General features: G+C 41.2%; 1 pseudogene; it reads right to left on the bottom strand.

The window, feature by feature from the left end:
• Window positions 1-209: 209 nt before the first annotated feature.
• On the bottom strand, window positions 210-19,051 carry LOC121599527 (annotated as a pseudogene).
• Window positions 19,052-23,818: the final 4,767 nt, after the last annotated feature.

Raw genomic sequence — 23,818 nt, 5'->3', positions numbered from 1 at the left:
TAGATAATGTGTTTTTCTTCCTACAGTCAAATATATAAATTAAATTTTAGCTTGAATTGAACTTGAGAGGGAATCATTCCAAATTAATGTTTGCAAAGTACCTGCATTGCATATTTTGACATTTAAAACTCTATAATTGTATCTTAAAATAAAATGTTGTAAATTGCTCATAAAACTCCATATTGGATATATATAATATAATAAGATGTTATTTGGTTCAGTGCTGTAGGTGCTCTAATTTATTGATAAAGTATTAATAATTACTATTCCTAGTTATTGATTATTTATATGTCACAAAGAAAACGCCAAACAATTGCTACAGGTGCAAAAAAGTACACAGAAAACCGTTTTTTAAAATATAGTACAACAACGCAATCACACAATTAAACTTGTAACAGTAAAGCAACTCCAGCGAGGGTCCATTTGGCTGGTTTGTCCTTGGTTTTAAGGTTAAACGTCCAAATGTACGTTGGGCCACGTGTCCTGGTTTTGTAGACCGGACATTCATACATGTTACGTAGATCCTGTTTGTCCTGGGTGAGTGCCTGATTGATAGAAAGCAAAAAAAAAAAAAACACACACACACACAACAATAGAAAGGTGAGAAATGTGTCTAAAAATAAATGGAAAGGGAAGCTGAAACAAATCGCTGCGTTACGCTTCCCTAGCAACATTACCCTAATGTTTATGACCGGCATTTGGGGATACAGTTCCTTCAATTTCGATTCCATAATAATGCTCTGCTGCTGCTACGTCCCACCGAGCACCCTCCATAAATATACCATGAACGTACGCGCCTTCGCGAGGACCGGCAGAGAAGTCGTCCTTTTGCTTTTTGGTCACGTCACGTCACAGTGCAGGCCATCTTGTCTAGCGGTAGTTCGTTTCTTACGGGCCGTCGACTGCATGATGGCTGTTAACAGTGACTGGGGATTAAAAAATCCGGCCAACCATACCGAAATGGGCAGCTGGAGAATAGGTGTGAAAAGAGTCGATCAGTTTTAGGGAAGGATGGCGAGAAACATGTACGCTCAGCTGTTGCAGTACGTACCACAAAGTCCGCCGACCAGGTTTCCAGCTCACGCAAACGAAGTAGCAAATCCACGAACCACCCGGTGAGGCCTAACAGCGAAGGATAAGCACGAGAAGCCCATACGGCAGGCACCTGATCAAGGAAGAGAGAATCTCTCCAGTTCTTCCATATCGGACGTGATGGTGAGTTCGCCCTTCATACCAAGGTCAAGTTCTTTCAAGCTTCTCTTTATCTCACCGGTAAGGTAGTTCATACGTTCGCACTCTTGAAATGCTACGATTACGTAAGGCGTGCGCTCTTCAACTTTGCCCATGATTTCCGCCATGTTAAATTCTTCCGGTAGCTTCTCCATGATTTCATCCAGCACCTGTTTCACTTTGTCTTCCCGGGTAACGGTGGTGCCGGATCCCGATCCTGCGTCACGGGGCTGCATCTCAAACACCGTGCGGAAGAGGTTCTCCGACGTGGTAGTTAGGAAGCCGATTTCTGCATTAGGATGAAGCCCATAGAGATAAGGTGATTCCGGAGGCATAGCTTCGTCGATGTACGCATGGTAACCGGCATAGTCAGTGTTGGGAGGTGCGGCGAATCCCGGCGCCAGGAACAGCTCTCCATCGACCAGATCTGGCTGCATCAGCTCCTCCAGATATGTAATACACGTGCGCCGATCCCAATCGTCCGTGATATGCCCACCGTACATGATTTCTCCGAACAGGTAGCGCAGATCCTCCCAGGGTACTTTGGTGTTAGCCTCTAGGTAGTTGTAGAGCACGGACACCGAGATGTTAAGATCACCTACATTGAAGGGATAAATTTTGTTCCATCCTTGCGGTCCAAACTTGCGTCTCTCCGCAACGACTGCGTGGAAGTAGCAGAGAGAAAACAAGATCACTTTAAATTCTGCCTCCTTGCCACACATTTCGAGTGTTTCCTGTGTAAAGTTGTCCAGAGCTTTGTGTATGTTTGCCTGCATTCCGGTTGGCGGTTCGTTGGTGATTTTAATCGACGACTCCAGAATACCCTGCGGAATGATGTGAGCCGATGCTGTAGCAGCCGGCTCCGCACTCATAAACACACGATAGTTATCGTGCGATCCTTCGGAATAAAACTCCAGCTTCTTTTCTAACGCTGGCAGCCACTTTTTAACCAGATGAATGTTTTGCAAAATAACCCAGTGACCGGAAGATGCTGCTTTGTCCATAGCGGACTCGGCTACCACTTCCTGGCCCTGACCTAGCGATACATTATAGAAGTTACCATTATCCGCCGAATAGCCCAATTGTTTCCCCAGCGTTTCTACATCCTTGAGAGGATTAACGCCGGGAGACAGGATGAAGAATATCGGTGTCGAAGGGCTGGTTTCTTCGAACGATTTGGCAAACTCCATCGTTCGATTCTCCACGTATCTTGCTCCGAGTTTTTCCTCAATGAAATCTCTGAAAGTAGCAAATTACCCAAAATGAGATCAAAAGCATATCTACTGTATCGGTACTTACGTCATGGCATAGGTCATGCGATCTGGACGCAAGGCGCGCATCATACACAAGCGCTGAAGTGCAGTTTTGTTCTTCCACTCTTGGGGGAACTTTTCCTTTTCCGGACATTCCGATTCGATGAGTTTTTTCCAGCGCTTGGAGGATGTTTCAATATCACGATCGAGATTTCTAAATTCATCCTTTGATGCCAAACTGCAAATCCCTCCCCAGGCAGTATTTGTAAGAAAATCCACCGGCGATGTCACATGCGGTTTGATCGGAAAACGCAGCAGGAAGTCCAACTCAGCTGGGGTAATTTCCTCGTTTATCAGTAGAATCTGTAAGCGAATGTGAAGGAAGCTCGTTGATACATGCATCGAGTAACTCTATACTTTGCTCACCTGAAATGTCATCTGGGACATGAAAATCAACTTGTCACATTCGAACAACCCGCGCGTAGTGTACTGAAACACGGAGAAGGAAATACAATCGATCAAATTTCGCACACGCACTGGCACTTCCTCCGCTGAGTCCGCTTTTGAAATGGCCTTTTGAAACACAACACTGAATGCTTTGAGCGAAAACTGGTAAATGGGATTGATGGTGTTCAGATCATTTAGAATGAAGTACAACAAGCTGGCCCGGGCCGCTGCCGGTCGGTAGTGTTCACGCGCTTCGTCGATCTCCTTGGAGGTGACTTTGGCTTCAGACACTTTCTCCTCAATTTCTGCTGCCGTCTTCTTGGTCGTCTCGAGATTTTCCACCAGCGCAGTGTCGCCAAGAATGTTACCGCCGGCCGATGACAAACGCGATAGCAAATCGTCCTCTAGCCGTTTGAGCATAATTTTAAAGTCATTCTGTTGCTTGGTTAGATCTGCCTTCAATTCCTCCAGGTCAGGTCGTTCGGCCTTAACCACCTCTGCCAACAGCTGATCCTCTAGGCCGTCTCTGGTGACGGTAAAGTTGATCAAAGTAGTTTGCGCTTGCATCTCCGGCTTGTAATGCGGATTAGCCAATTTAGTGTGCAGGATAAGTCTAAATTTGTGATTGTACTCGACCTCTTTGTCTCCGATTTTGATCGCACTGTAATTTAAGATAAACTTGAACTTAAATCGTTTTCGTAGTTGCGTTGAAATGGCTTACCGTCCCTTTTTGATGAGATTGCGTCCAAGCAAAGAGTCCAGCACTGGATCAACATTTTCGCTGATGTTTTCAATCAATACCGTACTGCCTTTGGCAAGCGCTTTTTCTAGTACCTCCAGGTATCCCTTCGAACCTAAGCGTATAACTTTCAACACATCGCCATACTTTTGCTTGATCCATTTGATACCCTGTAACTGTGGATCGATCATCAATGGCCAGCGGTCCGAGTTGCTCAAAATAGTGGCGTTTTCAATCGACATCCGATCGCTTGGGAGTCCTTCATTTTGCCATGTAGCGATTTGAGTGTCATCAGTGAGCAAACGCAACGGATCAAGACTGTCGGTAATGGGAACGGGTGGTTCCAGTGCTCGCAAGAACGGGAGCCACATCTTATTCATCATGTCCAGTCGGAATTGCTTGGTGAAACAACCGACATAGGAAATAAAGGCCGTTACGAGTAAAATGTCTCCCGGGAGCGTAGTGGCTTGTTGCATGAACCTGTCATTTGGGAGAAAAAGTAATCACTCACTACATGTTATGCCAAAAAGCAGTATTTAAAGCTTACTCTGCAACTGCTTCAGCCCAACGAACATTTTCACTAGCCAACCCTCCGACAAGCCGGTTTGCTAGCTGGATAGTGGCTTGTGTGGCATCGGCTTCCTGCTGACAGCGTAATTTATCAGCAGTTGCTTTCTCGAAGTCGGCTGTTAGTTTTGCCAGTTGCTCCTCGAGGGACTGTACAGAAAATAATCGGAAAAGAGTAAAAAAAAAAAAACAGTGGCGATGCATCTTTCCGGAGCGGTGATACTTACAGCAACTTTTCTCTTTATGTTGGCCAATTTTTCCTGTGAAGCCGTAAGCTCAGCGTTCGCAGCCGCCAAAGCCCGTCGCTTTGGCTCCACATCGCAATAAACGTCGTAAAATTTGATAATGTTGATAACCCAGGCACAAAGGCCGGCTGCAGCAGCAGATTTGGAACGTACAAAGTCGGGCTCAAATTCGGAATCTTTTAAATACGGCTGAATAGCCTTTATGATTTCCGGATGTATATGTTCCTTATCGTAGTTGATCAACGCATCTAAGAACGTATCAACCTTAGCCATCGTTATTTTTGCTGCTTTCCAGCTCCGATCCTTAGGGATTTTCCCATTTGGTGCCAACAATACCATGACAGCGGCGGTGACATTCGTCACCACACCCGGCGGGGAACCGAACGATTTCAGCTCAGTCAGGTTGGCCTTGTTGAGCGTGTTTAAGGCTTCCTGAGCTGCTAGCAAAGCTGGTTCAGCTTTGACTAAATCTTCCTCACAATCACGTTGCTTTTTGGCGACCTCTTCAGCGATGATAGCCACCTTCTGTTCCTCTTCGTCAGCGATCGCTTTCTCCGTCTGCACCTTTTCCGTCTCTATGCCGACAATTTCGATCAACGCGTCGGCTGCATCATTTTTCTCTTTCAACTCAATCTCCTGGACGGCTAACTTCTGCTTGAGGGCCGCCACTTGGTCAGCGGTGTTTCTTAGCTTCTCCAAACCATTCTCCAGACGTTCAACTTTTTTGCGCAACTCGCCATGCTTTTCTTTGAGCAGTTTGTCGTACAGGCTGATCTGCTCCAGGTATGACTTGGGCGTGGTATAGTTGTACCGCCGCTCGTTCTGAAGGTAGACCTTCGACATCGAATTGACGGAGGTATGTACGTACGCCATAAAGCGTGCAATCGAATCCCTGCACTCAACAGGTAAAACTGTCAACTCCTGTAAGAACCTCAACGACACCGACATTAAGGCTTCCTGTGGCCATTCGTGGAACCAGTTGATCTGAGTGCACGTGATGATGGCGGGGAATTTGCGTGAACGTACACGGAGGGTAACTCCGACCGGCGAGAAGCAAAGCACCACTTTCAGCTGTCGTCGCACGCGATCGATGAAGAACTTCCAACAGTTTTCGCGCGAATCCACCAATCCAGCACCCTTGACTTCGTTTCGCACGCCGGATATGATGTTTTCTACCTCGTCGTCCGGGAACAGATCCGGTATTTCACCCGAAGAAAGCAAATCATTGATTATGACTAGGAAGATCTCGTTCGATATCTGTGCGTCTGTCATGAGGAACATAATGCCGACATTTTTCATTCCTGCTTTCAGATACAGTCCCGACAGCTCGTTCTGGAAAGAATCCGGAAAGGAAAGAGCAAACAGGATGATGCATGTTAAACTGTTGTGAAATAATAAAAAAAAAAAACAAAGAACTTCCTTTGATAGCACTGCAGTATATGTTCAAACGGGACAAATGTCCAAAAACCAAAACGCCCGTTATCTGAAATCGCGTTTTTTACCAACTGCTTTATCAAAAGGAAGTTGGGGTAGCTGTAGGATTAGTAGATTTTAGCAAACCTTTAAATCGAGGACACTGTAGCCTTTTTTTAGTTGAATTTGAGCAACTTCCAAACTGGAGATGAAGGCGGCCAATCGACTCAGGGATTGTTTGCCACTGCCACCAACACCAACCAGCAGGGCGCTACCTCTAGGCGACTCCAATATTCGGTTGATTCTGGGTATGAGAATAAAATCGTTATAGCCTGTGGGTTGATATAAATGGGTTCTAAAAGCTCATGCTGCTGTGTGAGTAGGTAAAGGAGCTGCCCGGAACATAAACGGTGATACCGATCCGATACTCCCGTTACCGCTTCACACACATTCGTGTAATTCGCCAAGTATATCCTACCTGCACACGTGCATCATGGCGTCTTCAAAGAGCACCAAGTTCATGGCCGAAATGAGATCGTTGTACGACATCATCGCTTCCTGCAGAAGCTTAGTCAGCACGCCCCAGTCGGTAATGGGCATGTACTTAGGTTCACCAATACCGCCAGCAAAGTGGCAGTAAATATTGGGCTTATCGAAGACGATCGATTCGTCGATCTCTTCGAAGGATTTTTTAACGAGATCGTTTTGCATTTTGGTGAAACTGTCAATATCTTTGTCGTCTAGCAATTTGTCGCCATACACGCGTTGGGTCTCATGAAGCCACAGTCGGATGAAATCGCTCGACGAAACCAAACAATCATTGGTGCTAAATAGCAGCCCCTATGATAGGATGAGCCAGAAAGGAGAGAATCCGTGTTCCAAGGCAGTTGCAGCGAATGGAAGGTAGGCGTTGTGAGGGATAGAAAAAAATCCAATAAAATCAGTTCGATCGTTTGCTCGTGCTCCCGCGCAAAATAGTAAACAGCGGACGAATGCATGAGCAATCAAGTATTCTAACCTGAAACACGTTCGTCAAGTCGCGCAGATTGAAGACATAGTGAAACTTGATGGCCGTCGGTAAAAACACTTGTGCCACTTTAGTGTGTAATGCCAAACTTGCTGCGACAATATTTTGTGATATTTTCGTGACGGCTATGTTGAACTTTTGCTCAGCATTCGTAAAATGCTGAACTAAAATCGAATGATAGATCGTTGTAACGGCGTCGGAACCGGGGAAGCTGACCGCGAACACGCAAAAGTGTCGCTGTAGCCGGGGATTGATGGTGAAACTGCCGGAAGTAGGGTTCATGCAGGATACGTACTGACAATTGTGGATGTCTTTGAGCGTTAGCTTGTTCCGATCGTACCAATGGTTGTAGTCGAGATGTTGTCGAATCAGCGTGTGCGGCTGGACAGTGCCGTAAGCGTCTACTTCCGGCATGTTCATATCGTCGATGAAGTAAATTAGAGTCTTGCTACCGGGCGGACCATAGTTCCGTCCAGCTTTCTTCTCCAATGGTTTCTCCATCACTTTCTGCAGCATCTCCGAGGAGGTGTAAAAATTGAACGGAATGTTCGCAATGGCGTAGTTCTCCGAGAGGCTGCCAAGCTTCTCGTTCACCACGACGGTCTTCCCGCAGCCGGCAATGCCAACGAGCATCACCGGATGCGCCCTGTCCATAAGCAGGTCGAGGAAGAAACGCAATCGAATTGACTCGGAGGTATGCACCAGAACCGCCTGTAAGGGCTGATCACAGTCCATCTCGAACTTGGGTAGAATCTCCGTCCAGGGGGTCCACTGTTTCGTTTCCGTGTCGATGAAGTAATCGAACACGGTTCCATTCGGTGGGAACTTGACGGTTTTGAACTCGTTTACCCACCATTTGCTAAACTCGATGCGGTAATCAATGGCCGCATCCTGAAACATAGCCGAACCGAATGCCCAAACGCACGAGAACACAAAATATAGGTCATGCCACTCCTTGGGACAATCTGCTGGAGTATTGGTTGGTATCAGTAAACACTCCAATAAGTGACACAGCATTTGTATGTGGGCCATCTCGGCAACGGGTGTGATTTTTTTGAAGCGCGTTCGAATATTGTCCAGGCACGCTGGGATGTACTTGTCGAAGAGAATGACCAGGTTGGATTTTTCCGCAGGAATGGTCCTCGTTTCAATCCAACTTGTAACATACCTGAAAGTACACATGTATGGTACACTCGTTTTAGTACGCCGGTACTATCGATCGGGGGATGTAGCAAGGGAGGCTGCACAGCCCCCGAACTACAGCCGGCCTACTAAAAGCATTTAGTTCTCACGGATTCCATCCAAGATCCTGTGGGTTAATGTAGAGAATGCCCGCTCTCGATACCGTGGCCGGGGTGGCGGTGCGAAGGTTTGAAATTTCAAAGATCAACCGCATGTAGGGTGTGAGCGCAATGCGCTCGTTCGAGGCAAGCGTCAGCACCTTGTTGTCGTCCATAACGGTATTGAGACTCTCGATCCACATGGGATCAATATCACCGTCCAAGATGATCCATTTAGGATTGTCCCCACTGAGCGATGCCTGGTCACGCATGATGACCGAAAACAAGCCATCCTTCCATTCGCGCGTTGCGGGATTAATGATACCGAACAGTTCGTCATTCGTTACTGCCTTTGGATTAAGATCGTTGAATAGTGGTTTTTTCTTAACATTTTGGTAAGTTTTGTAGAGTGTCTTCCAAACTTGTGTCTTGCCCGTGCCCGCATTGCCGACAATAAAGACGGAATGGCGGACTTCTAACAGTTCTTCCAGCTGAACAACCTTCAGTATGAAATTATCTTCCGGCTGTAAGGCCAGATCTAGCGTAGCCTGTTTGACGGTTTTCTCAAATTCCAAATCGCGCTTTCTTGGTACGTCCAGCGCTGGGAACAGATCACCGATCAAACCCATAAACACAGGCATATCGTCAGTCACGATTTTGGGAATGTTGAAGTCACGAAGAGCTCGCATCAGCACTTCCTCCTCCGGTCGACCAGGATCACCGCGCTAAAAGTATACATGTAGTAGAACGATTAAACATGACCATGAGCTGTTGATTGCACATAGTAGTGTAGAATGCAAAACATTACTTACTTTCAAGGAACCAGCAACCACTAGAACAGATTTGATTGCACGTAGACCCCAATCGTAATGATCCTGCTTGGAGAGTAACTCTTTGCACAGCGTGTACAGCGTGATAAACTTCCGTGCTAGTACTCTGGCATCTTGGAAACCTTCAGCAACCAACATAATTTCGCAGATAAGCTCGAAATCAGGGACAACCATAGCACATGGGCTGAAAAATTATTTACAACAAAATAGCTTACAATTTCGACTTACCACACTGCAAAACTTACCGAAATAGGGCCTTTAAATTTTCCGGCAGCTCAGTTCGGCCAGCATAACCTGGGTTCATGGTAATAAAGATACCAACGGTTGGAACGCAGGCGATGAACTCTCCCATAAAGTCAAACTTGGACTTTTTGTCCCGAATGGCATCCTGCACGGATTTCACCTGTACCGCAACGACTGATAACACTTCTACCGAAATTCGGTTGAATTCATCGAAACAACCCCAGGCACCGGTTTGGGCTAGTCCTTTGTAGATGTTTCCGCACGATTTGTAGTCCATCTGCTCGGAGCAGTTGAACACGTACACCATGATTCCAAGAGCTCGTCCAAGATCCTTGGTTGTTTCCGTTTTCCCCGTACCAGCAGGGCCAGCTGGACCACCTCCCATTACCAGATGCAGCGACTGGGTCAACGTAATGTAGCAGCGATCGGTCAACGGGGTGATCACTAAACGTGGAGTATTGCCCAGATATTCGTGGCTGTAGCAGAACTGTGCATCACAAATGTTAGCGAAACAATCTTTTTCCATGTCGTCCCAACGGTGTCGCAGCTGCGATTGCCACTGAAACGCGGACGCAAATTCCACCTTTGATTGAATCAGCTTGCTAACAACGTCCCGTGAATGGACGTCGATGGTGCAGATGGTCATAATTTTTTGCCGATCGCCTCTCGTAAGCTCTCCGAGCAAAAGCGTAATGAGTGTGCTGAGTTGAGAGATTTGCTTCTTGTAGTAATCCTTGATAGCATTATCGTATCCTTCCTCGAGTCGACTGAAGGCAATGTTTACTTCCGTTGACCACCAGATTTGTGTGCCGCACAGTGATACCTGAGCTGGGTAATCGAACAACCAGTGCTCGCGTTGCTTTTCTTCATAAGCTACCACGGCTTCCGCAATGTAGTTGCGCAACGATGTTCTCATCGCAATCTGGATTCGATTTAGCCACACTTCCACCTAAAAACACATATACATAAACCCAAACCAATCGTTAAGTAAGGTAAGTAAATGTACACAGCCGTATATGCACTTACAGCTCCCGTGCAGTTACAGAACTCGAAAAATTTAACATATTCAGTATCTTTTGCAATCATTCCCAATGCTTTCTTGCTGTGACCATCATCGTTGGGCTCTAGCTTGAGCTTAGCTATCGAATCGAACAATTTGGTCAAATGTTTGCACACGACTTCCGGTCGATTACCGTTGCTGAGAATGTCCAACAGATCGGCAGCTGACACAAAATAAAATCGAGGAAAGTAAAGTCGCTTCGTTTCCAGGTACTCGGCCAGCGCTTTCTCGCACAATGCCAGCTGACTCTGCAGGTTGTCTAGTTTGTCGACCAATCCCTCCCGGTTGGTAGCATGAATGACGTTGGAGTTTTTAGCCATCTCCTCCATCATTATCTTAAACTCTGCGTCGATATTGTCGAAACGTTCTGAATCGACTGGTAGTTGCATTCGAATGTCATCCGAGCTCATAAAGATTGATTCGAGATGGGCCCAGGTACGCTGTACCTCAAACCATACCGTAATGACTTGATCAGCGGTTGTTAACTTCTTCTGCCACTCGGACACCTCCTCTAAGAAGTGTGCAATGAATTTAGATGTAATTAAATTCTGTAGCACAACCTGTGTATCATAAGATATTGGTTAATAGCCAAAAGTCTGGAAGCAACATATAAATGAGATCATTACCTGATTTTCCTCTAGCGTTTCGATCAACTCCTCGGATGCTTTTAGCAAGGTGGAACCGGTTCGAAGATGAGTTTCATATTCAAATTCCATCATTTTGGTATTTGGACTACCATTCCACACAGAATGTAGGTCACGTAGAATTTTCTCCATCGACATTTCTTTTACAGCCTTGTCGACGATATTTTTCACCTCTTCTTCACATTCGTGTAGATTCAATGCTAGCAGATCAGAAAGGGTTGTGTTTTTGTCCATGATGAATGTTACCTGTCGTGTGTATGTTGAGTTCAAAGGTACAATTATATCAGTGGATTTATTAGCAACGGCGGGGCAATACAGTTGCATTAATGTAACACAGAAAAAAGTAAGACAGCTTTTGGAAGCTTATATACATCGCTAGGAAACTTACTGTAATTTCAGGTGGAAGATTTGCTAAACTCTGGAATACAAGCAACGATATGTACAGAACAATTAATATTTGTGTATATACAGGGTACACATTATGACGTTTGTGTAATGTGGCTGGATTAGCGGAAAGGTAAATAGTGTAACACCGTTATTTACAAAGCAATCCCGAATAATTAGTACATACTCACATTCAACGTTGAAATAAAAAATAGAAACATTGAATCACAGTAAAAAGAATCAAAATTAGAAACGCGAATTGCTTGGAAATTGCTTTATAGCGGTGCACTTGTGCGAGCATAATCGGTGTTTCAATCAAAAGCGAACTACGAGTGTTTGTGCTATAAGCAAAAATGGTACCAATTTTTAGTACAGCAATCAGTAACCATGCAGTGGTAAGTAGTAAAGGTGTTATGGTTTCGCTTTGCATGCTTTTTGTTTTAGTTCATGATCGTTATAATCTTCGATCAGCACATTGTAATAAAGAGCCTGTAGACGTTTCAGTTTTCTATTATTAGATTTATGATATTTTACGATACGGTAACGGCATGCATCAACATTATGATTTAAATGTGGTTGACTTTTGATTGAAACATCGCACTTGGCTCGCTTGTTGAAAAGGAAAAGAACACACAAATGGTTTAATATGCAATTTTAAAATAAAAAAATTAAACCCATTGATCGGTATCAAATAATTAACACCATTTTTCCATAGTGAATTGTAGTAGTAACCTTTGTGGAGGACATCAGTTGATTCCAATGCCGCTCACGGATGGCGGGATTTTGTAGCTCGCCGACGGCACGCAACGAAGTGAGCATGTTCTTGACCGTCGATTCAAGTGTAATGTATGTATCCCAGGGGCGCATTTCCTTGTCGAGGAGGCGAATATCCTTGGCAAACTTTTTGCACTCAATGTCCATGTTTTCCACGTCCACTTTTCGCCAAGGAGTCGTTTTCCAATCCTCAATGCTGGTACGGACGATGAATACATAGTCCCACAATTGCTGTAGGTGAGGGTAAAGAATAAAGGGGTGAAGTTGGCAGCGATTGGCAGCAACAAGCGTAATCATTTTGATTTCACCCACCTTGAGCATTTTCATTTCCTTGCGACACTGGCGAAGCAACTTAAACTCTGGCACAGATACTTCAAACAAGCTACCCGATTCCTGTATGTCTGACATATCTTTTTCCAACCGATTGACATCGCCATCGATACGATCGAGAAGAATGTACGGTTCTAGGCAATCGTATTTGAAAAATTCATATGTACGAAACACATCACGAAAAACGGTAATATGAACATCGAACATGGCAATCCGATTTCGTATGCCGACGACCTCATTAGCTTGCAGTGGCGCTACCTGCTGCTTGACGGTGAGTGCAATTTTCTTCGTGTTAGCCCACTGCTCCGGCAGTTCCTGAAGGTACACGTTAACCTCTTCTGGAATATCCATATCATAGTACTTGAGCAGCTCGATGGTGTCTTTCATCGGTTCAAACATTTCATCCGTAGTTGCAGTTCGCTCCTTAACGTGCAATAGATAGGCCATGATGTTAACCAATCCTTCATAGTCACCTTCTTTCACGATCTGAAGCAACCCTTCGTCTGCCTTGCGAATAAAGTTTCCAAGATCGGTGAGGCTATGGGTAACGTTGTTTACCAAATGTTCTTTGAACATGTTGCCCCACTTGCGCACGATATTCATCAGAGACTGCCGGAAAGGACGCACGTCCACTTGAAACCATGAGTTAAATATTTGGAAAGATTCAATTTTTTCTATTTCCTGGTAGAGGGACTCGTAGTGATCAATTTGCTCTCGGAAGGCTTCAATTGTTGGCGGGCACGGCTTGGGCGCATCCGGATCTTTATTGATGATCAGCTCAATCTCATCCGCTTCCAACTGGCGGCCATACGCGAGGAATGTTTCCATGCTGTACTCGCGATCCTCCAGCCAGAGGTAGGAGTAGCGCTCAAAGTCTCCGCAAAACTCGGCTGCTTCTTGTATCACTTTATCAACGCCTTGCAAAATTTCCACTTTCATCTCCTGTATATCGTTGTTCTTAGTGATGATCTGTTCGTATGTTTTGTTGGCCGTTTTAAGCAAACGCGGAATCAGCGAAGACATGTACGTTATATCGTTAACTAGCCCAGCTAGCAGTGCAGTAAACCCATTAATATCATTTGGATTCAGTGAAGGTACAAACACTAGTTGGGGCTCTAGTAGCTCTAAGCGTGATTCAAACAGCGGTGCAAGATTGTTACCTACGTCCATATTTTCGGCCAGATAGCCAATGCTAATGCCAATCATGAAGAGTAAATTTTCGTACACTATGTTATCAACAAATTTCACATATTCAACCCAGTTGGGATCTTCCTGGTCATCCTCCATTCCGAACAATTTCAAGTTCATGTCAAGCAGCTGATGAACCTTGACTGCCGCCGCCTCCAATTCTGCGTAGCGTTTAGTTTTACGATCGTTACGCTCCTCCAAGCACAGTACCGTGTCCTTCTTAGAGTCTTTCCGCTCAAACAAAGGTAGCTTTGCCCAGGCAGACATGGTGGTGCGAATATCCTGTAAATTGTTTTGAATGCTTTGCATTCGCTTTTGCAACTGCTCGACCGGGTCGCGTATTTGCATCATGTAGTCTTGAATGTCTTCCGAGTTCCAGGTAAGTTCGTGAATCGCCCGCTCCAACAGAGCATCGATGTGTTCGATTTCACCCTTGATCAACTCTAGTTCAACTTTGGTGCAATTTTTACGTATCTTGTTATACCAATCGACGGTTTTTTCCAGGTTAAGCGTGTAGGATCGATAGATTTCACTTCTGTCCGAAAACTCAAGGCCTCTCGGTGGGATGTCTTCCTTTTCCATTAGCCGTAGGTAATGCACTTCCCTCAGGATAGCGAACAGCTGTGGGCTAAAGTTAAGCAGAAGCTCGGGAGAGTTTTTCTTCCGTATAATCAATGGCGTGTCTAGATGTGCTTCTATAGTTTCAGGCACCTCCTTTGCCCAGCCATCGAAAATGGATCGTTCAAACTCTTTCAGCTTAGCAATCAGCACATCAAAACGAGCAATCAGCGCTGCACCTTCGTCGGATTGCACGACTCTGCAGAGGAAAGGAAGATGGGTGTTAAAAATGGAAAACAAATATGATTATAATATATCTTTCACAGTACGAATTAAAGGCGTTAGACTTACGGATGCTGCAATGTTTGGAATTGTTTGATGGGGGAAGTGATCCGATTCGTGAGCTGCAACACCCAACGAAGAGCAGCAGTAACCGGCGGTGCACTACGATCAACGAAAATGTATCCTTCTTTGCGGTAGTGTTCCATCTGCTGAGCAAAAATATTTTCACACGTGCTGAGCTCTTCATCAATCATTACCAAAATTTGTCTGTATTTGTTGGTGAACTCTTCTTTAATTTTTGGTCGATCCAACACAGTTCCAACGATACTAATTAGCTGCAAAAAGAAGCAATGTTACATTTGGAACGTAATAATTTTAACAACTTACCTTAAATACACTTTCCAAGTTGTGACAATCGTCAAAAGCTTGGCATAGGATTGCAGCAAGCTTGAGATCAAGCTCAAGGATACGATCCTGGAACTTTAGAAAATCTTCCTTGAACGTAGGATCGTCGGGATCGAGAACGTCGTAGGTTTTCGAAGCAAATAGTGAAAAACACTGATTGAACTCTACAGATACACCTGTAATTCGGGCACTTAACGCCCGTCCTTTAAGTCCACCGATTTCAACTTTCTCCAGTTTGAGAAATTCAATGACGGTATTGAAAAACCATTGAATGGTGAATAATCGATCAAGGAAAGCATTATATCGTTCGAACACGGCATTAGGATGGAATGTCCAGTTTACCACGGGACGTTCCTGAAAGAAGGGTGCAATGTTATCCTTATATTCATCGTATACTGTGCGAAAATATTTAAGAATTTGTATCGACAGGGATATTCTCTGCATGGCCTCGTCGATATCAGTATGAAAGATAGAGGATGGATCCAAAAAGCGTTTGGCCTATAAGAGATGCAAATGAAATAGTCAAAATAGTCGTGCCATCGAATCGAAGCGACATTTATCTTACCTGCTGTATGATTAAATTACATATTTGACGAAGGAGTACTGTTTTAGAATAAAATAATTGAAAACGTCTTGACAAAAAACTGCTTACCAATCGCTAGTAGAACTTACCAATCAATTTTGCAGAATGACAATAATATAGAGAATTAGACCAAATCAAACAAACGACGTGCAGCAGTGGTTTTAACAAAACTTTGCACTCTGAAAACTCAGTGTCTTCCAGTTGCTGGAAGTGTCTCGTGAGAGGGTTCAAATAAAGTGTTATATCACGTGCCTCAGCCAAAGCTATACAAGAAAGATCGACAGCAAAGTAGAGGATGTAGTAAATAAATGAAATATATTTTAGAAAGCAGACATCAGTACGCAATACAGGACTAACCTGTTACAACGTTCTTGAAGAGTGTTTTAAAGCAGGGATAGTATGCACTATCTGTGTATTCTAGAATTAGTGCCATGCTGCGAATACGTTCGTGGCGTAGTTGCTCGTAAATGTATGTCAGATTTTTAAGACGATTGTTCCAAAAGTTTATTTCTGTAATGTATTAATATTATACGCAAAGGGAATGTAAAATTGTTTGAGAGAAGTTTTTTTCTGTAATAAATGCATGTAATTTATGTAAAAGTAATATTACCGACAGAGGGAACAGGATTTTGACCGCCATTGAATGCATTTGCACTAGACTCCAGCATGACATCATTTACTTGTGTGGCCCATTTTATAACAACACCTTCGATTGCGCTCTTCAGATAAAGATTAATCGAACATTCCGAGTTGACAACCAGTTCTTTGGCCGTCTGCACACATTTATCAACTCCCACGGGCATTGGTAGAACGGTCTGTCCACTAACTTGACCCTGAACTTGATAAACCGTGCTCTTAAGACTGTGAACTTGCTTTTGTACGTCTTGTGCTACCATTTCAGGCCATCCGAGGTGGTTGTCAGAGTTCGAAAGAAGGGGAACAAAAACTTCATCGACCAGACAGGACAGCTGGTCGATGGTTCGCGTTGCAAGATCACCAACCACTAGCACATCTTTGCAGCCATCGCGAGGCACATCGATTGGGTTCTTCTTAACAAAGTAAACACCTGTAAAAGTGTATCCAAATCATTGGTATTGCAAAGTTATATGTTATTGTTATAAATAGCATGATGAAGTTTACCTTTATTTTTAAGTTGTTGTATTGGAAAACTCACAAGTGGAATTAATTGTGCAGATGGTGTAAGAATAATAATCATAACGACAGTTTGTGCATTGTCAAAAAACTCTTTCAGAACTGCCTTGTGTTCCTCTCTGCACAGAATAATCAGACAGGTGGCAAAGGGGAAAAATGGCAAAGAAAGAAAGAAAATAATTAATTGAAACGATTTAGAAACTGTTTGCTTCAAATCTTTGGGAAAAGCACTATCCGTACAGTGTAACTAATCTGTGCCATTTTTCTGGTTTCAACTTGAGCGTTTTCTGCACAAACGATCCCAGAAACTCAAATCGTGGATCAGAGTTGCTACTTCCTCCGGCTCCTTCCATGATTGTAGGTGGTGGTGTGTAATATTTTTATGTTTGAAGCTCTATACAACATGAAACGAAAGAAAATCGAAAACATTCTTATTATCCATGTTTAAATCATCCAACAGTAAAACTTGTAGTTTTGTGAGTTTTCAAAGACTGTAGTTTGGGGGTATTTGTAATTTTAATTGTTTTTAACAAGCACGCTTACAAACTTCGCTTTATATCTATTGCAGTACCACTGTCGACGATTTCACATATAATTACTAATTGTGGCCGTAAGATACAAAGATAACCGATAAAACGAGGCACATAAAAACAAACTAATGGTACACTTATGCCCAACAATCGTTATTCACATCCGGAGCATCTTTGGCAATTTTTTTTTGGTTGAGCGAGTGTTTTTATTCTTAGCTTTTTTCCGTCGGTTTGCATAAATTATATCATAGTATCTGAGTCGTAATAAGTTTATTGAAACAGAACGCTTTGAAAAGATTTTATTGAATGTTTAAGGAACTATTTCTTTAATTAAACTTGAAGTTTAATATGTGAAACATATTATTAACGATGTTCTGGTCGATTGGAATTGAAAAAAGAAAAAAAGAATAATATGTACTTTTAAATCATAAATAGAATTCAATTTAAAACAAAAAAACAACACAAAAACAAAACAAAACAAACTTTGCAGCTTTTTGTTATAAAAAGCATTGAAAAGTTTTTACCTAAAATCAAGACAAAAAGGAAAAACCCTCTTGTTCCTGAAAGATATCATAATACTACGATAAACTGGTTAATGCACAACGCTTTAATTGTACACAACGCAAATCCTATCCATGTTCTGCTTTAAGTAACACATTGCTCCTCAGCCTGCTGTATGCATCCGAGAGATTGGATGATAATTAGCTCAACGATCCATTAAAGTCACGAATTTGATTAAATCGAGTCAACAAAATGGAGCAGTTGGATTTTTGTAGCATAGTTTCGTACAAACTTGTTGCCGGTCAAATTTTTCTGTTGCGTGTTTCGTCTTAGTTTCAGGGTTAATAGAACGCCCCGCTCCGTGTGCTGGTACGTTTAAGCTTTGAATAATTTCGACACGCGATCTGGCAATAACGTGATCTAAGCCAAGGGCTACGGCTGTATATCTTTGTTGGCGCGGCAAAAAAGGGTTTTCGTTAGTTTTGTTTGTTGGTGAGCACCAAGCATACCAACAATAAACGGTGAGCTAAAGTCGTAAGGATCGTAGTCACATTATGGAGAAGTATAATATTGGCATAGCGGATTGGAAACATCGCCATTAAGGGCACGCTGCATAATTTTGGCACGCTAGATTGTTTGTCAGTTGAGTCGCTAACGAATCTTCCAAAAGCACTGCTATAAATACTTCAATCGATAAGTTTTCCGGTTAGTATGTTTTTGGTAAAACTATTACGGCGCAATAGTTTTGGCCAAGTTGATTGAGATTGATGTTTCGAATGAATTGTTAAGAAAACGTAAAACCCAGTTATTGGAACCACATTTTGCACTGCACTGTTAATCCTTTGCACTTTATTCATTGTAAATTATTCTTTTCACACAATATTTTTTTCTTATTGATATAAAGTGTTTTATTTGATTAGCAGTTTATGCATTTCGAATATGTTAAATTTTTGCACAATATATAATTATATTCACTTTATTTTGAAACATGGTTTTGAGACATACATTTTTCTATAATAGCTTAATTTCTTGATGATATCAAGTATAAAAATATGAACTGTTTTTTTAATTCAAATTTAAATTCGAAGTTTTTCAAGATTTTTTATCCGCGTAACAACCATCAGGTCTTATCACTTCGCCACAATTTGGTTATAGGTGTAAAAAACTGATATTTGTTTTATTTGTAAATGCTTACACACTTTTTAAGTTTTTATTGCCGTGAAAGCGTGAAGGGGGTTTTGTGCATTATAATTTAAAGATATCAATAAAAACTTTAGAGATATATCACACACTAATGACACATTTATACATAAATCGTTTAAAATAACAAATCTTCAGACACCCGCGCGCGAAGTCTATGCGAGTGGAATTCTGGTAGCCGACTGATCAGATCGAATGCTTCAGGTTAAAGCTTTGCAATAGATATAGGAGGCTATGCTCAATGATACATTTCTATACACCTTACCCATCTTCCCTCGCCTGTAAACTTCATGCAAAGTGACACGAGACATGATAGCTATTCTTTGTGTCACCAGCAAAGTATGGTGAGCTTCGTGGCCGAGGCTTTTATAAATAAATTCGTAACTAAGATACTGATATTGTTTTGTTGATAGAGCCCAACATTATCTAGGGAATGTGAGATAGTCGAGGAATGGAATCGTCAACCGATGCGAATTGTTTCGTTGGTTAGTTTGGCCTCTGCACCATGTTTTTGATATCGCAAAAGCTTTACGTACTGTTTAGAAGCGGTTGTTAGGTCGATCGTGGCCTAGAGAAGGGTTGCTCACTGTCAGTTTAAATTCTTGACATCTTTCAATAAAGTTCCTGTTTCTAGGTTGGTTTGCTGCAAGCAATTGCATTCGGTATAGAGCGACACGAAAGCGAATTACAAAAAGGTGTGCAGTGGTTGCCTTCAAAGGCCAATATGGTCATTCATGCCTGAAGCTGTGAGCAAATTTTTGTGTCTGAATGAATTGTGATACCTTTTGAAAAGCTTTGAATGGCTTAGGTAGCCCAATTTGTAAATGGCATATAGTATACTATACAGTAGGAATTTATACCATCTGCAAAAAGATTTCGAATTTTGCTATTAAAAAATTGCAACACGTTGTGAGCCAACGATTATTAAATTAAATTAAATTATGATGTTTAATGCTAAGCATGTGTTTTTATTTATTTTAAATCTTAACTATTCAGAAGAAAAGAACTTCTCGCATTGGAACACACATGGATGGTTCATACTAAGCTCTTCTAATACGTCAATAGCACTATTTCTACGCTACTCAACACATAGCTAGTTTGAACTTGACTATTGATTTCGTTTTTCCCCGTGATTGATTTTGATTGGTTCAATTAGGTTGATGTGAAGTGAGAAAGCTGTTCGCACTTACTTTAAATTGCAAAAATTAATAGCCAATTTAATTTGAAAGGCAAATTGATTGAGCTTCAACTGTCAAACAATACTCAATGAAGAGTTCAAGCTTTTTTCATCATAGGATGGTTTGCAGAAAATCCAAATTTGTGAAAATAGTATTGCCTCAAGTAAAAGGTCAATCGGACACTTATGGATTCTCTGTGCTGTGTAGTTAGTAAAGATGGTTGTTATTAAAACACGTAATACACGTGATCCTTAATAACCGTATTGATGTTTTTCAACACTAATGTAAAAAATTTCTCTCTCTTATTTCTCTTTGGCACAACAACTGTAGTCGCTGAAGTTCTGCTTGGCTTTCAGTGAATTATTGATCTTTCATAGCAGAATAGTCAGTATGAGGGCACGGTCCATTTGGGAATTGAACCCATGACGGTCATGATGTTAAGTTGTACGAGTTGACGACTGTACCACAAGACCGACCCAACATCTCTCTGTCTTTCTCTCTCTCTCTCTCTCTCTCTCTCTCTCTCTCTCTCTCTCTCTCTCTCTCTCGGAACCCACAAAAATCTCCACTATAATTATCACATTCATTGCACGTATTATTTCCATCATTTATCTCCCCATACTGTTCATACAGTAATGAAATACAAGTAAGTTAGTTTAAAATTATTCCTATACCTATTTTGGTAAAATAATACAGGGACGTCAATTTAATCTGAGATCGGTCCTTATGTTTGCTAATGCTTATCACAAGTGTTCTACATTTCATTCAAAATTCATTGACAAAGTGTAAGTTCATTGACAATGTAATACCATCTACAAAATGTATTACGCGTGGGTAAAAGTTTTCTTTAACATTGGCAAAATATCAGTTTACCATTAACCTGGGTGTTCTGGGGTACGAAAGACAGGAAAATTGAAAAGCAAAAGTTTTCACATTCTCTGAGGACGAATAGTTTGTACAAAGTTTTCGCATAATCAATTGCGGTACCTCGTGGATAGCATCCTCCAATATGTACGTAACAGGTTTGTTGGAGGTTTATTTTCTTGTTACCGAGGATGTCATCTAGTTGATAGAATATATTACACCGAAATAGATATTACTAATATCCGAGAAAGATTATAATGTTGATAGAATCAAGAACAGTTATTAATTGTAATGTGTATGATTCAACATACTACTCAGTCTACTTCCTAACGGTGGATAATAAGCCATATATGTTTTCCTTATTTTTCTAAAAGAATTAACTAATTTCACAAAATTTCGCTTAGAGCATTGTACACAATAAGCTTATCAAATTTTGAATCTTGAGGTAGCGGAGAAACTCAATTCACACAACTTTCAAGACGAAGGCTCTGCCTATGATCGCAACATGAAAAAAAGGCTTTATGAAACGTTACGTGATGTAATATTGTGGCCAATCCTCCAAAATCTTGTAAATTTGAAGCGCTGTAAATGAACATCATCATCCTAGTTTAATAATTTTGTATATGTCCAGTTTCAAGATAAAATAATTTTGTAGCACAACCTTAAGCTGTGAGTTGGCTGTGTTTATTGTTAAATATTTTGTTTGATAAATCTTGTATGATGTTGTGCAATCCAAACACTCTAACTGTATCAGTGTAACTGGATGTAGTAATAATTCGCTACAAATGTTTTTTCTTTTAAATATTGTATCGTATGACTCTTTTCTAAGCAGCAAATAAAAGTACAAACTAATGGACAATTTTTAATTACTTTTTTATTGAATTGGTATTCTCAGTTGTGGTGCTTGAATGCAAATGGTATATAACAACAATAAAATAATCCGTGCCCATATAAAAAAATTAAAAATAATTTTATGAGACAGCTTCATGGAGACGCCCAGTATTTGATAGAGGTGTTTTTTCGTCAGATACTGAGCTATTTCAAAAAGTATCCAAATGTCTAGTGAATATTTTTATAAAAATTTCGTAACCAGACAGTTTTTTTGGAAACTAATGTTATGAAAGGTTCTTTGTTTTTGCGTACTTTTATAAATTATAAATGCATTTTTTAAAAGCATCTTTAATTTCATTTGTATTGTTTGCTAATTAGGGTGTTGATATTTTTTTGAATTTGTATGTTTAAGAGGGGAATTTTTCTCGCATTATATTGAATAGAGTAGAATGGTCAATATTTAGTAAAATGCTTTTTTTCTGCCAAAAAGTTTTCCGGACATTACGTTGCGAGTCAGACGAACAGCTTTTAACCGTGTTATCGAACAGAAATGAAATGTACTGAGCAATAGTAAAATAAATGGTAAATAAATAATTGTTAATTGTTGCTTGTTGTTATTAATTGTTACAATCTTCGTGCGCCACACTTATACATGCAATTGTACTGATAACTTTTAGAGTACTACCTTCTTAATATTATAATTTACCTAATTGTACAACTTACTGTATTTGTTATATTTAATTGGCTCATTGGCTCCAATACCGGATGTTAAGCTTTGTTCATATAACCCAGCCTTCTGCATCCGAAAAAATGACAATCAGACAACGCATCACAAATGAGTATCTCCAAGAGAACATCCATCCGTTTTCTATGATAGTGATTGATGTGGAAACAAGTTTTCATAAAGCTGGTAATTACTGGCAACACATTGAGATTAAGTCACTTGATTGCTTCATCGACGGTGTTAAGTCAATCATCGACAAAGTTTGTGATTGGAATCAGATTGAAACTGTCAATCATTGAAACACTACTTCTTGACTTTTATTGACGTAGTTGAAATGTTTAAATCGAAACATAAGTTTTCTATTGCAGGCATTAGCAGCTTGCTCGCATATTTGTGTTTGTGTGTGTATGTAAGTGAAGTGTCGGAACCGAGGAAACAAGTTGTTACAGCAACCCAAAGATACTGATTCCAAATTTGTAATTTCAAAGTTCACTATTTTTTTCGTGTGATTAGCATTTGCATAAAAAATGTTTTGTTTGATATTAGGAGAAATACATGAGTAGGATAAAAAATGAGTCGTTTGGTACGTTAATACAATTACCTTTAATGAAAAAACACATTTTCAACGACATATTTTAAATTAGTTATACAATTGTTTCTATTCGTATTGGTTTCGTATTAAATTTGCAAAAAAGTATAACTTTGTTGAGGCTGTAAAGTTTCATGAAAGAATAGTGACCACGTGGAATGTTAATGATGCGGTTTGCCTTCAGCAAGATAATCGAAATATATTGCAATAATGACGTGGAGTGTGTCAGATAACAGGTCCGTTTTTCTAAGTTGATAATGGTTTTTGCTGAAGTTTATAATCATTAGCTGGTTACGATGAACTTTTTTTATGATTTTGCTACTAAACCAATTGTAGAAATTCTTATTCCCTATTTGTCATCTGTATGAATACGGAAAAGTTAGGTGAGTGAATAGCAACATATATCATGGTACCTGTGACGGTTGGACTATATATGGGTTCTATCTGTACCATTATCCTGGAACCCTCCTACATTAGGGTAATGGTGCCCTCCCTTCAAGATATTGCCATGAGTAAAATTCCCTTGGCATTGGTATGCCCTTTAAGAGCGTCCTCGTTTTCAGGTAATAGAGTAACGTAATGGATTCACTCTGTCTTTAAGATGAACAAAATATATTATACTGCCGTTTCAGAGTGGAGTGATAAAATTGGCGTAATAGAAAGGCAGTGTGATGGGGATTTGTTCTTACCTTACGTTTGTTCAGTTTCTTTCAGTACAAGGCACTTATTGGTGGAGTAAACAAAGTAAATGAAATACGCTTGCTATT

This window comes from Anopheles merus, chromosome 3L (assembly GCF_017562075.2).
Source record: "Anopheles merus strain MAF chromosome 3L, AmerM5.1, whole genome shotgun sequence".
Lineage (NCBI taxonomy): Eukaryota > Metazoa > Arthropoda > Insecta > Diptera > Culicidae > Anopheles > Anopheles merus.
The sequence above is the reverse complement of the archived record's forward strand: the minus strand, read 5'-3'. Positions and strand labels throughout refer to the sequence as shown.